This window comes from Camellia sinensis, chromosome 8, assembly GCF_055761805.1.
Source record: "Camellia sinensis isolate YWXY chromosome 8, ASM5576180v1, whole genome shotgun sequence".
NCBI lineage: Eukaryota > Viridiplantae > Streptophyta > Magnoliopsida > Ericales > Theaceae > Camellia > Camellia sinensis.
In genome coordinates, this window is record NC_138968.1 from 33,108,194 (window position 1) to 33,127,275 (window position 19,082).

Below are 19,082 nucleotides of genomic sequence, written 5' to 3' on the forward strand. Positions count from 1 at the left end.
GTTTTGTTACAAAAACAAAATTAAAATCTGAATAAATAAACAAATAAAAACAACACTGAAAGTAATTAAATAACTTACTTGATTTAATTTCTTCGAATTATTTTTCTGATCAAGTCCAGTGTTTAACACTGTGTCCTTAAGACAGATTCGTCCTCTCCACGGTGCTTTCAGAATTCGGACGTCTATCTCCCAGGATGAAATGATCTACCACAAACAATAGCAGCACTACTAATTGTTTGCCTTACGAACACACTAAGTGTTTACACTCTTTCTTTCGGAAATAAAATGCAGCAAGATGAAGAATAGAAATAACAGAGGTGAAATACGAAATTTCTTAATGCAAAATATCAAATGAGGATGGTCCTATTTATAGATGTGAAGGTGGCTCTTGGATTTGAATTAAACATGTATGTAGCTCTTGGTTTTGAATTGAACAGGTATCATACCTGTTGGGTTTTGAATTCAAACAGATTTGAATCAATTCAAACAGATAGTAAAACGGGAAGGGCCCTGTTTGGGTGTGCATTAATTCCAAAACAGTTTATTTCTGTTTGAAACCGGGAAGGGCCCTGTTTGGATGAACAAAAAATTCAAATCAATTTAATTTGAATTATGGATTTTATTTTAATAAAAAATAAAATTAAATTCAAATGTTTTTGGCCCAAAAAGATTAGAAGCCCAACCCAACCACACACCACACACCACGCACCCGCGCCCAAGCCCAGCCCAGCCCGCCCGACCGGACGGACGGCGGCTGCGGCGTGTGCGCGCGTATGGTGATTTTTGGGTCCAATGGGTCTAGCCCATTTTGCCCATAACCTCTCCTTCTAAAACACTTGGGTACCCCTTGGGGCACACCCCAAGTATCTCACCCTAAGCCTTATAAACCCTTTCAAAACCTCCCACCAAATCAATGTGGGACAAGCCAATTTACAACCTTAAGGAATTTCCACCAAAACATCATTTCCATGGAGCACACTTTGGCTTCAATTTCCCATTCACTCGGTAATGGTTTTGAGCAACCAAATATACCACGTGAATCACAACGCGGCACAGAACGCGTTACCACTTTGACCCGAGTAAATCGACACTCGGGGCCCACCTAAAAAATAGACCAAACTTGAGGAAAAATTAACCATTTCCAACAATCCCCCACATGAATGGAATTTGATGACAACGGAAATGCAACAATATGCAGACTTTAACGAAAGAGTATAAGTCGAAAATATCTTGCATTAGGATAGGTAGTTTTCGGCTTTGAACCTTCCCTAGTGATAACCTATCGGACTTACTGGCTAACCAATGGACGCGATGCCTTGAATTGTTCAGCCGTTTGTGTAAGCCAAGACAATAGATTTCACACAAAATATCTTCTAACACATCGTGGTTCTCACTGTTGTGTTCATTTTGGCCTTGAACGCGCCTGGTTTTCATAAGTGTTTCTAGAGAATTTAGCCTTTGCATTCTCATAGAACCGGCCCCAGTTCAACACTCATATAGGTGATTCTTATTGTGAGTATCTCTTTATACTCGTCTTGATTTTATGCCTTAATCAAGATATAAGCAATCATTAAAAGCAAAGCTTATCCTTATACCCCTGCAGACAACATATGTTGCAGATATCACTCTCACCATAGGAATGGGTAGGAATTTTAATCCCTTGGTGATTTCTGGTGAGCCATACATAACTTAGTTGTCCCTTTGAACTTAGTTCTTGGGATCTCCAGTCATATAAGTAGGGTTACCATTATGACGACTCTTATGTAATAGGCTTTAATCCCATCCCCTTCGATGAACTATACACTAGTTTTTTTGTCAAACCTTTGGTTAACGGATCCGCAATATTCTCTTTAGATTTTATATAATCTATTGAGATTATTCCGTTTGACAACAATTGCCTTACGGTATTATGTCGACGACGAATATGTCGTGACTTACCATTATACATATGATTCTGTGCCCTGCCTATTGCAGATTGACTATCACAATGAATGCAAATAGCTGGCACAGGTTTTGGCCACATTGGAATGTCTTCTAAGAAGTGACGAAGCCATTCTGCTTCTTCACCTGCTTTGTCTAAAACAATGAACTCGGATTCCATTGTGGATCGTGCGATGCACGTTTGTTTCGTGGACTTCCAAGAAACAGCAGCGCCTCCTAGAGTAAAGACATATCCACTAGTGGATTTTGAATCTTTAGTATCCGATATCCAATTGGCATCACAATAACCGTCGAGTACTGCTGGATATCGAGTAAAGTTCAAACCATGATCACGAGTAAATCTTAGATATCTAAGAACTCGAATGATCGCTTTCCAATGGTCTTCTCCAGGGTTACTAGTGTACCTACTCAATTTACTTATAGCATAAGCTATATCAGGACGAGTACAATTCATTAGGTACATTAGGCTTCCAATGATTTGGGAGTATTTTAACTGAGACACTGCATCACCTTTATTTTTCGATAAATAAAGACTGATGTCTACAGGTGTTCTAGCTAAATTCAAATCATCCTTGATAAATTTATCAAGGATTTTCTCAATATAATGAGATTGAGATAATGCATATCCGTCAGATGTTTTAGTAATTTTCATTCCTAATATAACATCTGCGACCCCCATATCTTTCATATCAAATCTTTTGTTAAGCATCTGCTTAGTTGATTTGATCATGTTTTGACTGCTTCCAATGATAAGCATGTCATCCACATAAAGACAAACTATGACATATCCTTGGTCAGTGTTTTTAACATAGACGCATTTGTCACATTCGTTTATCTTAAACCCATTAGTAAACATTGCATGATCAAATTTTTCATGCCATTGCTTAGGTGCTTGTTTTAATCCATAAAGGGATTTTACAAGTCGACAAACTTTCTTTTCTTGCCCTGATACTACAAACCCTTCGGGTTGTTCCATATAGATCTCTTCATTTAGATCACCGTTTAAGAAAGCTGTTTTAACATCCATTTGATGTATTTCTAATTTAAACAACGCTGCTATAGAAATAAGCATGCGAATGGATGTTATTCTTGTCACAGGGGAATATGTGTCAAAATAGTCCAGACCTTCCTTTTGTCTGTATCCTTTAACAACAAGTCTTGCTTTATACTTGTCAATTGAACCATCTGCTTTCATTTTTCTCTTGAATATCCATTTATATCCAAGAGGTTTAGAACCTGGTGGAAGATCCACCAATTCCCAAGTATGATTTTGCATAATGGATTCAATTTCATTATTAACAGCCTCTTTCCACAAAGGTGCTTCAGGACCTGTCATTGCTGCCTTAAAGCTTTGAGGTTCATTTTCTAACAAGTATGTCAGAAAATCTGGACCAAAGGATTTTGATGTTCTCGCTCTTTTACCCCGTCTTGGTTCATCATTAGTTAAATCCTGTTGGTCGAGACTATTACTAGTCTCTTGTGTTTGATTGTCATTAGTCTCTTGACTTTGTGTACAATCATAAGTTCTTTTCTGTGAACTTAATTCCTGTCCTTTCTTGTAAGGAAAGACATGTTCAAAAAACACAGCATTCCTTGACTCTATAATAGTGTTCACATTTATATCAGGTATATCTGATTTATAAGTCAGAAACCGATATGCACTACTATTCTGAGCATAACCAATAAACACACAATCTACTGTTTTTGGTCCAATTTTAGTCTTTTTAGGAACAGGTACTTCAACTTTTGCCAAACACCCCCACACTTTTAAGTATTTGTAGGAAGGTGGTCGACCTTTCCACAATTCATAAGGAATGCTTTTGGTTTTCTTGTGGGGTATTCTATTAAGAACATAATTAGCAGACAATATTGCTTCCCCCCACAAGTTCTGTGGTAAACCTGAACTTAGTAACATGGCATTCATCATTTCTTTTAGGGTTCTATTCTTCCTTTCAGCAATTCCATTGTGCTGTGGAGAATAAGGGGCTGTAGTTTGGTGAATAATGCCATGTTGTGCACAAAATTCATTTAATGGTGCATCATATTCACCACCCCTATCACTTCTAACCATTTTAATGGTTTTACCAAGTTGATTTTCAACTTCTGTTTTGTAGAGTTTAAACATTTCTAAGGCTTCATCTTTACTTCTAAGTAAATAAACATAACAATATCTTGTGCAATCATCGATAAATGTTATGAAATACTTTTTGCCACCTCTAGTTTGAATAAATTTTAAATCACATACATCAGTATGAATTAATTCTAGAGGTTCGGTTTTTCTTTCAACCGATTTAAATGGAGCCTTAGTTAGTTTCGCTTCTACACAAATTTCACATTTATGATTAGGATTAATTTGGTATATAATCTAAACCAATTAATCTACGCAAAGCATCAAAATTCACATGTCCTAATCTACCATGTCATAAATTTGACTCAAGAATATAAACAAAAGATGTGTTATTCTTATTCATAGCAACTTTCGGTACAACTGTCATTACATTCAACTTAAAGAGACCATCACTCATGTATCCCTTACCAACATACATACCACTCTTTGTTAATACAAATTTATCAGACTCAAATACAAGCCTAAAACCATTTTTACTTAACAAAGACCCAGAAACTAAATTCTTCCGGATGTCAGGTACATGCAGTACGTTGTTGAGGGTCAGTTCTTTCCCTGATGTCATCTTCAAGATTACTTTCCCTTGTCCAGCCACAGTAGAAGTAGAAGAATTTCCCATGAAAAGTTGTTCACCATTTGCAGCCTCATTGTAGGTAGTGAACATCTTCTTGTCCGCACATATGTGACGAGTTGCTCCAGTGTCAACCCACCACTCTTTGGGATTTCCAACCAAGTTAGCCTCAGACACCACAGCAGAAAGGTTGATGTCATTCACTCCGTCAGAGATGTAATCCAATTCTGTTACATTGGCCTGATTGGTGGTCTTCTTACTTGTACTTCCATGATTCTTTTTAGGGCGGCGGCAGTCAGAAGCTCGATGTCCAGTTTTGCCACAGTTATAGCATTTTCCTTTGAACTTCTTGCTACTATCGCCTTGTTTAGGACCATCTCCAGTAAACTTCCTCTTTTTGTTATGTGGTTTATGAACTTGTTCAACCACATTTGCCTTGGACTCAATGGGATTTTTCCCATTCCTCTTTTCAGCCTTTCGGTTATCTTCTTCAATTCTTAATCTTACAATCAATTCATCCATAGTCATCTCTTTGCGTTTATGTTTTAAATAATTTTTGAAATCTTTCCAAGCCGGTGGTAACTTTTCCACTAAAGCAGCGACTTGGAATGACTCGCTAAGAGACATACCTTCTGAATGAATATCATGCAAAATTATTTGAAAACTTTGAACTTGAGATATTACCGTTTGGGAGTCTACCATAACAAAGTCCAGAAATTTACCGACGACAAATTTCTTCGTGCCGGCATCTTCTGTCTTGTATTTCTTCTCCAAAGAATCCCACAATTCTTTTGCTGTTTTCAGAGGACTGTATACATTATACAGCATATTGTCAAGGCCATTTAGGATGTAGTTTCTGCACAGGAAATCTGAATGTTTCCAAGCATCTACAGCGGCAACAACTTGCCGATCACTATCACCCTCTTTAAGTGCTGGAGCCTCTTCATGGAGAAACCGGGCCAAATTAAGAGTTGTAAGATAGAACAGCATCTTCTGCTGCCATCTCTTAAACTCGGTACCATTAAATTTTTCCGGTTTTTCTCCATGATTGATTGGTACATGAACATGGTTCTGGATAGGGACCGATGTAGGTGTAACAATAGGAGTACCACTGCCAGATGCAGTTTCAGTTGTAGTAGCCATAATCTCTGATTACAAAAATCAGAAAATATTAAAACACAAATTAATTTTCTAGTTACTAAAACCAGAAAATAATTATAACAACAAAATAATTTTATTTTCCTTGTTACTAAAACTAGAAAAATAAAATATCACAAGAATTTTCTGTAATACCAAATAATATTCTGAATTGTTAATGACACCAGTATCGTACTACTAGTAGTTGTCAAAGAAAAGAGACAGTATATTACTACTATCTGTCAAATAGCATAAATCACTATTTGTTTTTCCAACCAGAATATTAATTTGAAAACACAGAAAATTAAATACAATGAAGATACCCAAAAAGGAATCTGTCTTAAGATTGTAGGACAATCTTCACTGTATTTAAAAGGATTTAATTCTGTTGTGTACAAAACAACAACAAGAATAAAAGAAATAGAGAAAAGGAGAGAATATGTTTGATTACAAAAATTAAACTCGAAATAAAAATAAATAAATAAAAACAGATTTTGTTTTGTTACAAAAACAAAATTAAAATCTGAATAAATAAACAAATAAAAACAACACTGAAAGTAATTAAATAACTTACTTGATTTAATTTCTTCGAATTATTTTTCTGATCAAGTCCAGTGTTTAACACTGTGTCCTTAAGACAGATTCGTCCTCTCCACGGTGCTTTCAGAATTCGGACGTCTATCTCCCAGGATGAAATGATCTACCACAAACAATAGCAGCACTACTAATTGTTTGCCTTACGAACACACTAAGTGTTTACACTCTTTCTTTCGGAAATAAAATGCAGCAAGATGAAGAATAGAAATAACAGAGGTGAAATACGAAATTTCTTAATGCAAAATATCAAATGAGGATGGTCCTATTTATAGATGTGAAGGTGGCTCTTGGATTTGAATTAAACAGGTATGTAGCTCTTGGTTTTGAATTGAACAGGTATCATACCTGTTGGGTTTTGAATTCAAACAGATAGTAAAACGGGAAGGGCCCTGTTTGGGTGTGCATTAATTCCAAAACAGTTTATTTCTGTTTGAAACCGGGAAGGGCCCTGTTTGGATGAACAAAAAATCCAAATCAATTTAATTTGAATTTGTTTTTGGCCCAAAAAGATTAGAAGCCCAACCCAACCACACACCCGCGCCCAAGCCCAGCCCAGCTCGCCCGACCGGATGGCGGCGGCGGCGTGTGGTGATTTTTGGGTCCAATGGGTCTAGCCCATTTTGCCCATAACCTCTCCCTCTAAAACACTTGGGTACCCCTTGGGGCACACCCCAAGTATCTCACCCTAAGCCTTATAAACCCTTTCAAAACCTCCCACCAAATCAATGTGGGACAAGCCAATTTACAACCTTAAGGAATTTCCACCAAAACTTCATTTCCATGGAGCACACTTTGGCTTCAATTTCCCATTCACTCGGTAATGGTTTTGAGCAACCAAATATACCACGTGAATCACAACGCGGCACAGAACGCGTTACCACTTTGACCCGAGTAAATCGACACTCGGGGCCCACCTAAAAAATAGACCAAACTTGAGGAAAAATTAACCATTTCCAACAAAAGGCCACTGCTTCATTATAGTCTAAAATCAGATTGGAGAGTATTGTTGGCCATGGTGGGCCTGATTCTGAACCCATCTCGATAATCTAAATCATTTAATATGTAGAACTTGTTGAGTATATTATCCCTGCAAAATATTATATTAATCGGATATCAATAACTATTTAATCATCATGCATTTGTTTCAACGACAATAATGATTTAAAAATAAATTGTGTACACAAATGCAAGATGATCGATTAGCTATTGATGTCTGATTAATGTAATTGTTTGCAAGAATGATGTTCTCAATGAACTCTATATATTAATGGTTTGAATTATCAAGATGAGTTCAGAGTCAGACCCACCATAGCCTAACAGTACCGTCTAATTTGTTTCTTGACTGAAGAAGAGTTGGACCCCAATTATAAACTCATAGTCTAATTTGTTTCTTGACTGAAGAAGAGTTGGACCCCAATTATAAACTCATATTCTTCTTGTAAACAATAAAAATAAAAATAAAAATAAAAATCTACTTATCTATTTAAGTGAGTGAGGTTGATAGAAAGAGAGAGAAGGGGTCATGTAAAGTGAGATGGACTATCGCTTCTATAATTAATATACAATAGGATTGATTACTTTATTATTTTTTTTTTAAGGGAGAGGATTCCCTCTAGTTGAGTTTCTCAATTGGGCAGTGTTGTTAAACTTTTGTAAATTTATCATGGAGCTCACGCCAATAATCTGAACAGTTCACTGTTCATAGCTCTTCGAGTATTTTATTCGTGCAAAAAATCACATTGATCAGATATTGATAAATATTTGATCAAATTATATTTGTGTCAATGGTAACTATCAAATAAATTATTGATACAAATGTGATTTAATCAAATGTCTATCGATATCTAATTAATGTAATTTTTTGCATGGATAAAGTAATTAACCAATTCTACACATTAAACAGTTTAAATTATCGATACGAGTTCCATGATAAACCCACAAAAACTTAACAATACCCTTTAATCCAATATAAATTGAAGAGAAACTTTTCCCCTTTTTAATATGACCCTAAAAGACCATAAAACAAAGTTCAAGTGATCATGTCAGGTGAAACCAAATCTAAATCTAAATCTAGATGTAATATTCAAATTCTTAATCTTATTTTTTCAAAGAAAAGCATAAAATCTAGGTGAGAGTGATTTTATTATAGGCACTTTTTTGACTTGATATTTGGCCTACAAAATTGACTACTTTGAAAGACCAATTCCGTTTCTAAATTTAAATCTAAATCTAAATCTAAAGCTAGATGTAATATTCAAACTCTTAGGTCAAGTTTGGCATGCTCAAAAAAATTTAAAAAGTCAAAAAGTCACTATTCTATTTAAGTCACATCATCTTATTTAAGTCGCATCACCTCTCTATCACATCATTTCCAACCCAACTCATACCCAACCCATATTTCATAAAAAGTCAAAAAGTACACTTATTTAGGACACTCCAAACAACCCCTTAATCTTATTTTTTCAAAGAAAAACATAAAATCTAGGTTAGAGTGATCTTATTATAGGCACTTTTTATGACTTGATATTTGGCCTAAAGAATTGACCAATTTGAAAGACCAATTCCGTCCTCCATGAATGGGCCGATTTAAAGAACCATTAACATTGCTAAAGCAAAAATGTGTTTGGTCAACTAGCTTTTTTTACTAGGTCATGTTAGCTTGTCAATAATTTTTAATATTTATATTTTTATAAATTTAAATGTATTTTTAACATGTGTCAACATTAACACTATAGAGCTATCATTTAAATACTAATCAATTTGATAAAATTACACAAACATTACACTAATCATATTTGATTTATCATGTAACGTACTGATACACTCACACTTCTTGAAAATTAGTAATAAAATTCACATAAGGTTGATTACACTAATAGTTGTACATATTTGATTGTAAAAGGAAAAATGATTCAGACCCCCTCTCCCCCCACCTCTACCAACCCCACACACATGTGGGGGTTGGCGATTGGAGGAGAAGAAAAAATAAAATAAAATAAAATAAAATTGGCCAATCACAGACCTGTGGGGGTCGTGGGGTGACCCCCTGTGGGGGTCTCAATCACTTCCGCAATAAAATATAATAAAAATAGTGGTCAATCTTAACCTTATTATTCTACAAATAGGGTCAATTAGTTTAGCTATTAAAACTTCTTATAAGTTATGCTTTACTAATTTAATATCAAGGTTTTCCTCAAAAAATAAATAAAAATAAAAAATAAAAATAATATCAAGGTACATTCATGAAATCATGGGAGATAAAGAGTTAACTTCGATACCCATAACCCATAAGCATTGAAGGAATCAAAATTAAGCTACAAGATCTACATCATGCACTTCTGCATTAATTAAATCAATTTTCTATGGATTAGGTTAGCAGGAATCACCTCCTGCTCCTAAACCTCCTGAATTGTCTCCAATTAGCTTGGGTCAACTGGATTCTGATAGATATAATTTTAAAAATAATTTTTTTAAACATAAATACTATAAGGTAAAAGAGAATGACGTATTTCCAGTAGAACCTTCAACTAGACCAAACAATTATAGATTTAAGGGGGAGTTACGGGCCGGTCCTATGGACTGGTCTTATTACCCAGCAGGTCCTATCCAAAAAAATCAAACAGTGTTTTCCAATCTTACTTCTAGACTCAACACTATAAATTTATCACTGGTTTAAACAAATTTATCAATAATTTAAACAAATTTATTACTAATTTAAATAGATTTATCACATTCTTCATTAATACGCATGTGGATCATTTTTCTTTACCATAGACATATCAGAGAGAGAAAGAGAGAGCAGATTGAATAATTCTCAACAATACTATAGGTAACGCCCCGAAAATAAGTCAACATGAACTCCCCCAAATTAATAGACATTCACTACACAATGACGATAATCCTCCCATCTTCACATATATAATGAATAGGTTTAATACAAAAGCCTCACATGCGGTATACATTCACACAATAAAGGAATGTATGAATCTATAGCATGTGAAACATCAAATCTAAAAAAAAAAACAATAAAATGCCTTTAAGGGCTTACATCTTCCAAGGCAATAACCTGGTTACACAAAATGGTCTCTCGGACCCAAACACATTAGCCCTTGGCTTACAAAAAGATCACAACAAAAATAAGAGCTAAGTACTCTTTTCAATTATCCGCGCCCTCAACTTGGCGGGATCACCACATCTTTACTTGTACCAAAGTCCCATATGGGTGAACATAAAGTCCAGTGGAGAATTCTCACAAAGTGCAGTTATACAATTCTCAATGAAATATAATGTTCATGCTATGCCATGCTCTCTTAAAGAAAATTTCCATTTCATGCTCTTTTAAAATTTCTATTTCAATAAAAGTTAGCAATCTCAACACATTCAAACAAACTTCCAATTGTAATCAATATGGGCGGTAAATACGACACTGGTAATCCCTAGGCTGGTGTCTGCAAGTAAACTCTACGAGTACTACCAAACTGTCATTTTTACCAGTATTAACCCGAAGGCTCGACACCTATCCATACGATTTTCTGGTCTTTCACCATGGACACTCAGGCCAACTTATCAAATTCATCTACACCTCCTAACCGGACTTACCACCGTATTTACCCCATACACAGTTCCATAGTTCTTATCACAACGTTATTTTCTTTCATGACATAGATATCTTCAACCGAAATTTACAACGCAAAAATAATAATTTAATGAATATGCAATACAATGATTTTCCATATCTTATAACATTTCCCTATTTTCAAAGTTTCTACAATAATGTCAACAATCACAACTTCCATTACCTCTTTTCAATGCTCTTTCCCAAGATAACCATATATTATCTACACTTAGCCACAATTTACCTTTCACAATCTTCAGCAATATAGTCTCATCCAGACTACATCTAATGTTTTTCAAACATTAATTCTCACAATCCATAATGCACAACAATTATTATCTTCCACTTAAATATTTCCATACATTCAACAATAGATTAAAAAAAATCCTCCACTATTTTATAACAAGGAAATTATCATTTCATTATATCACATTGTGAAATCCACACTCATTCACTTATTTAAACACAAGAAAAGAAGAATTTCATAGTTTTTCTCATGTTTTCAAAACCCCACCAATTTCTATGGTTTTCATCAAAACCCAACAATCCTCCCATTTCATGGTGAAACCCAATCAAAACCATATTTTTCTTAGATTTAGCATAAAGAACATTATCATGGATAAAAAGGAGTTGAGATTTAAAACCCCTCTTTCAAAACTCCATTTCTCTATCTTCATTTAGTGCAAGATTAAAATTAACACAACAATCTCATGGGAGCTTTAAAATCAACATTTATGAAGCAAACATGTATATATGACTCAAGAATTCCTTACCTCAAGCTTTGATGAAGAAAGAAAGTGAAACCCCAACTTTGATTGGAAACTTCTTCAATTTTTCCACAACACCCAAAGGAGCCCTAGCTTAGATCTTCAAGACTAGAGGAAGATGATGATGATCTTGGCCCAAAGATTGCAAGGATCAAAGAGTTTTAATGCTTGAGGAAGTTTTCTAAAAAGAAGGGGGAGAAAAATAGGGTTTAGAGTGAGAGAGAGATGTGTAGAATGAGTGATACATTCGGACCAAAAAGATACAAAAAATAGAGTTTTGGGCTGCCAGTCTACCGCACGTGCGGCGCCCTTCCCCGCACGTGCGGAGCGCCTCTCCCGTACATGCGGCCCTCATTCCCGCACATGCGAGGATCCTCTTCCGCACCTTTGGCCGCTCGTGCATATAAAACAATATGCAAGCCAAACAAACCCTTGAATTCCGCACATGCAGGCCCTCTCCTGCACGTGCGGCCCAAGGTCCCCGCACGTGCGGCCCCTAACCTCCAGCCCAGAATTTTTCTGTTTCACTCTCGGGCACTCCAAACCTAATCGTGCACTCTCCGGAACAGGTGAAATTCCACACAGAACAAGACAAGAATAAGAACTAAATTTTGAGAATTATTTCCGGATGTTTCAACCCCAATGAGAGCGAGAAAAGAATGGAGTGGAAACGAAAGAAAAAGAAAGAAAACAAGACCCGATCGTGACACTATACAAATTACAACCTTAAATAATCCATACTGGACATTGAAGGCCGCCTGAGTAATGTTCTCCATGAAATCTTTGAAAATCCCACCACCATCAATACCAGCCTCTGCCACTCCAAATCCATTCACAAATGTGACGCGAATCTGGGAACATTAATCAGAAAATGACATACATTGATATAGAGAAAACAAACTTTCAATCTTTTCTCTTTCTCTCTCTCATTAATCTCATATCTGAATTGTCGCCGCCGCGCGCCGTCCATTGTCCTTCGCCACTCCATCGTCCACGTTGCGCAATCTCAACATGGACAATCTCACCATCCCTGCGTAGCTCGGCCGAAGACAATCGAAAACTCGCCGGAAATCATCCATGTGTAGCTTGGCGATGGTGGAGTACAACGGTTATAGATCTAGACTTCGTAGTGAACATTCTCCTTGAATGCGGCAGCGATGGTGGCGAATCTTCTTCTTCGATTGGACCATCCATGGTGTCGCCAAGAGAGATGTGCAGAGAGAGCTTCTTTTTTTTTTTTTTTTTTTCATCTCTAGATTTGAGTATAAAAACATAAGGGCAAAAATGGAATAAATAAAAATGTTCAGGATTTCTAGGTAAAAAAGTCTCTATTAAAGACCTATTGGGTAATAACCCTTGAAAATAAGACTGGCTCGTAAAAATCTCTAGATTCAACGGCTCTGATTTGCCATATACCCAACATGGGCTAAGGTTTTTTTATAATTTTGATTGGTAAGAAAATACCAAGAGCTAGGATAATGGGTCAAGGCATTTTATTAATTATGACCGATAAGAGGCCTTAATTGTCTGATCCAGTCGAATTTACAACTGAAGATTAGTCATTCCCAAAATAAAAAAGTTTATGATTATTGGCTAAATCTTTTTTTTTTTCTCATGAATAATGTATATAGAGAGTTTTATAAAATGAACGGTTCAAATCATTGAAACAAGACATCTGGTAAGCTCCCGAGTCTCTCAAATTCTAATTTGAATTTAAAAAAAACTCAACCTATCTGCAAGTGTTAGCCGAGTGATAAAGACTCAAAAAAAAGATTCAATTTCTTGAATTTAAAAATCACCTGAAAGAATTATTAGAGATTTTTTCATGTCCCCACGTTCTAACTTTTCCTTCTTGCCTCTCCTAAAGCTCCAGTTTGTGAATAGAGAGAACCATCTTAGATAAATTATTGGAAAAGATTCACTTTATTTCTTTATATTATTATACTTGCTGAGTGTTATTTTTAAAATAAAAAATATTTAATGGTACAATATGTTATAAAAGAATAATTTTAATTTTAATTTAGAATTAAAATTAAAATGTAATTTTAATTATTTATTTTTATAATATTAGCTCTATTATTCTATAAAATTGTTACTTGAATATTTATATACATACATATATATATTAATTTTAGTTAAATTATTTGTGTATTTTGATAATTTTAGTTCTATCGTATTATAAAAGTGTAATTATCATATAATAATTTTGTATGATATATATTAAATTATAAAGTAGTAAAATAAATACTCATTTTTATATTAAAAATAATAGTTAAATTAGAAGAAGAATTAGTAACATAAAATTAAAAGTAATTCTAACTATTTAATTTTCTTTTTATATTCATTGGGAAAATAAAAATATATAGAAATAAATTATATAAAATTTATTAAAAAAATTAAATATAAATATGTTGTAGTTGGATTATCAAATAATAATTTTATATGATATATATATATATATATTAAATTATAAGATTGTAAAATAAACACTTTTAATTAAATTCAAATATCAACTATAGTAAAAGAAATTCAACAACTTCTAACCAAGAAAAAATTACATAACAACATCTAAACTCAAAAAGAAAAAATGATGAAAACATCCAAATGATTGATATATTTCAGTGTGTGAAATGATTAATTATCTGTAATATGATGTCAAAACATAAAAGAACTTACTGTTCAACAATTGAAAAAGTAACTCAAGGAGTAAATCCAAACTTTAGAAGTTCTTCTAGAGTATCATTGTTATGCAGATTTTTCCTCCTATGAGTTGTGATTATATAAAATAATGTAGGAAAAGAAATATAATTTTATATATAGGGTCACTATAAAATTTAAACAATAAATCCATAATATAAAATTGGTATTAGGTATAGAATAATGTACGAAATTTTTTTTAAAATGACATTTTAGCATTAAAAAAAAAATAATCCTAATACCCTGGAAAGAATTAAGAAGAAAACTTCAAACCCAAAATTGATATTGAGTTTGTGAATTATCTTAGTTTACCTTAAAAAAATACGGAAAAGAAATATTTTTCAAATAGAATTCATATAAAATAGGTAAAGTTAGTATAATTTAAATTAGGTTTGGATTTGTATAAAACTCTATATATAATTAAGAAAATATATGCTGACGTGACTCTTTTAGAAAAAAGTAAACTTTTATAATGTATTACCTAAGTATAGAAAAAATACTACTTTTAATAACATATACTAGCATGTGAACTTGTGCGATGCATGGACTAAATAAATAAATAAATAAAAATAATTTTATAATTAAATAATAACATAAAAAATTATTTAAAAATATTTAAAAATAATTTAGAATGAATTAAATTTAACCATTTTGTTAGAATATACATTGCAGTTGTTATGTTATTAATTATATATTCTAAGTTCACAATAAGAAATAGATGTCATAAATTAATTGATTAAGATAAAAAAAATTGAATAAATTAAAAAATATATTTATGATAAAATAAAAATAAATTTCGTTTTATCTTTTTTTTTTTAGTTTTAGTTTTAGTTTTAGTTTTTTCTATGTTAAAGTTTGTCATAAAACTTAAACATACCTTTTAAAAATAAAACAATATATATTTTGATAAAATTATTAAAATTAGTCAAAAGACGAACCAACTTATACAAAAATTAATTAATTAACATTTTTAAATTTTATTTTATTTTAAAATTTAAACTGCCTTGAATTAAAACATGCATAATACTATAATATTAAATAGGAGCATAGGTTTACTTTATATAAGTGATACAATTCACTTTTTCATTTTATTCCCGATGTGAGATTATGTAAAATAAAAATTAACAATTGCTCGGACAAAAAGTTTATTTCGAATCAAACAATATCAGTCATTTAATCTTTAATTAGGTCAATCTTTAGTTTATTTCAAACCAAACAAATCTAACCAATATATTTTGATAAAATTGCTAACTTCGCGGTTAAACCAACCAATCAGTTAAACGGAAAACAGTTCAGCCTAATCGGCTAGGTCAAAAAACCAATCAACTTATATAAAAATTAATTAATTAAAATTTTTAAATATTATTTTAATTTTAAAATTTAAACTATATTGAATTAAAATATGCATAACACTACAATATTAAATAGGAGTATAAGGTTCATTTTATATAAGTGAAACAACTCACTTTTTTCTTTTTTTCTCGATGTGGGATATGAAGATAATTTTTTTCAAATATCATAATAATTAAATTATAATTATATATATGAAAAATAAGTATTTCTCAAATAGAATTCATATAAAATTGGTTATTATAATTAAAATTGACTATGGATAGAACTTTATCTGTAAATGGAAAAATCATGCTGATGTGGATTTTTTTTTTAAAAAGTAAGTCTTTAAATTTTGCCACTTAAGCAAGAAAAAAATATTACTTTTAATAATATATATATATATATATATATATATATTATAAGATATGATTTATGTTATTTTTTCCTTCAACTATTAATTGGAATAATTATCTCTCTTAAACGATTGATATTAGTTCATTTTACTTCAATCTATCAACGAATTAAATAGTTTTGATAGAATATCACATTTACCAACACACAAAAATAATTCTGCATGTGATTGGTTTAATTTGGTAGTATATAGAGGTAATAATTTACAACAATCAATTTTGTTTTGTGTTTTATTAAATATTTTCAAAATAATTGATTATGTTTTGTTGCATGACTTATGAATATTTGTCTTCTTATTATGAGACAAAGTGAATTAGAGAAAATTATATAAAAAAAATCTTAGAGGTTAAACCTTATAACAAAATAAATTCTGAATTTTTAATTTTATTAATTTAACAATAATATTTTAATTTATTTCAATTCAAATTATTTGTCTCTTTTCGTTAAGTAAAACTATCGAAAAGAAAATATATTTTCAATTTAGATATACAAAAAATGTTTAAAATATCCGTTTTTATTGATTTTAATGACTAAAATTTTTTTTAGACTGTTTTATTTAATAAAAATAGACAGATGATTTGGATTGAAACTAATTTAAAAGATTACCATTTAAATTAACAAAATTAAAAATTTAACGTTTATTTTGTTACTTACATCAAATTCTAAATTTTTTTTAATTTTTTCATAAATTAATATTATCAATTAATCACAAATGTGTCGACAAGTGTGATATTCTATCAAAATTATTAATTTTAGTAACAATTTAAAATAAAATGAATTAATTTCAATAATTTAAGAAAATAATTGTTTAAATTAATAGTCTTCCTACACCGACCCCCTTAAATCTTGACACTCTGGCTTCGTACATGCCCAAACACCAAAGCTAAGGGCCAGCTCACGGACCACGACTCCCAACTAATAACGATAAGGACCTTTCTTAGGTGAAGGCATTTACACCTTTTTATATATTGTACTTATGTGTTTTATATATTGGGTTATACTAATTTTTTTCAACATTTATATATTAGTGATTTGCTAAACAGGTTACTTTTCAAATAAATTAATAAAATAATATATTATAGGATTAAAGGTATAAGTTGTCACAAAAAAACATAATAATTTTATAAAAGGTGTAAGTTTTTACAAAAGGCATAAATAATTTCAAGAAAACTTACACCTTTTGTCAACATTTATACCTTTTGTGAAAACTTACGTTTTTTTGTAAAACTACTTACACCTTTTCTGAGAATTTACGCTTTTTTGTAAAAGTAGTTACATCTTTTGTGAAAATTTACATTTTTTTGTGAAATTACTTATACTTTTTCTGACAACTTACACTTTTTTGAGAAATTACTTACACATTTTGTGAACACTTACCCTTTTTATGAAATTACTTACAAAAAGTGTAACTTTTGACAACTTACACATACTACTTATACCTTTTGTGAAGTTACTTACACCTTTTGTGAAAAAATTTCTTTCATAAAATTTACACATTTTGTTCAAACTTACATCTTTTCTGAAAATTTATAATTTTTCGTGAAAATACTTACACCTTTTGTAAAAAGTTACACATTTTGTGAAATACTTTTTTTAATAAAATTTATACATTTTGTTGGAATTTACACGTTTTGTGAAAATGACACTTACATTTTTTGTGAAGTAAGTTACATATTTTGTGAAACAACTTACACCTTTTCTAAAAAGTTACACATTTTGTGAAAAAATTTCTTTCATAGAATTTACACATTTTCACAAAACTTATACCTTTTTCTGAAAACTTATACATTTTCATAAAAATACTTACACCTTTTGTCAAAACTTGCACCTTTTGTGAAATATTTTTTTTTTTCTAAAATTTATAAATTTTGTTAGAACTTAAACTTTTTGTGAAAACGAAACTTATACCTTTTGTGAAGTTACTTATATCTTTTATGAAAAGAAACTTACACCGTTTCTGAAAAGTTACACCTTTTGTGAAAAATTTTCTTTCATAAAATTTACACATTTTGTTAAAACTTATACCTTTCGTGAAAATACTTACACCTTTTGTCAAAATTTACACCTTTTGTGAATTTTTTTTTTTTAAATTTACACATTTTGTTAGAACTTACATTTTTTGTGAAAACGAAACTAACACTTTTAGTCAAGTTACTTACATCTTTTGTGAAAAAACTTACATCATTTCTAAAAAGTTACACTTTTTTTGAAAAATTTTCTTTCTAAAATTTACATATTTTGTTAAAACTTACACATTTTCGTGAAAATAATTATTCTTTTTGTCAAAACTTATACCTTTTGTGAAATAAATTTTTTTTCAAAAATTTGCACATTTTGTTAAAATTTACACTTTTTGTAAAAACGAAACTTACACCTTTTGTGAAGTTACTTACATCTTTTTGTGAAAAAACTTACACTATTTCTGAAAAGTTACAACTTTTGTGAAAAATTCTCTTTTATAAAATTTACACATTTTCTGAAAACTTACACCTTTTTGTCAAAAGAACTTACACCTTTTGTCAAAACTTAGACATTTTGTAAAATATTTTTTTCTAAAATTTACACCTTTTGTTAGAACTTACACTTTTTTTGAAAAATAAAACTTACATCTTTTGTAAAAAACTTACATCATTTCTGAAAAGTTACATCTTTTGTTAAAACTTGTACATTTTCTGAAAAATTATACATTTTCGTGAAAATACTTACAACTTTTATCAAAACTTACACCTTTTGTGAAATATTTTTTTTGTTTTCTAAAATTTACTCTTTTGTTAGAACTTACACTTTTTGTGGAAAAACTTACACAATTTCTGAAAAGTTACATATTTTTTGAAAAATTTTCTTTCATGAAATTCACAGAAGATGTAAGTTTTATTTTCATAAAAGGTG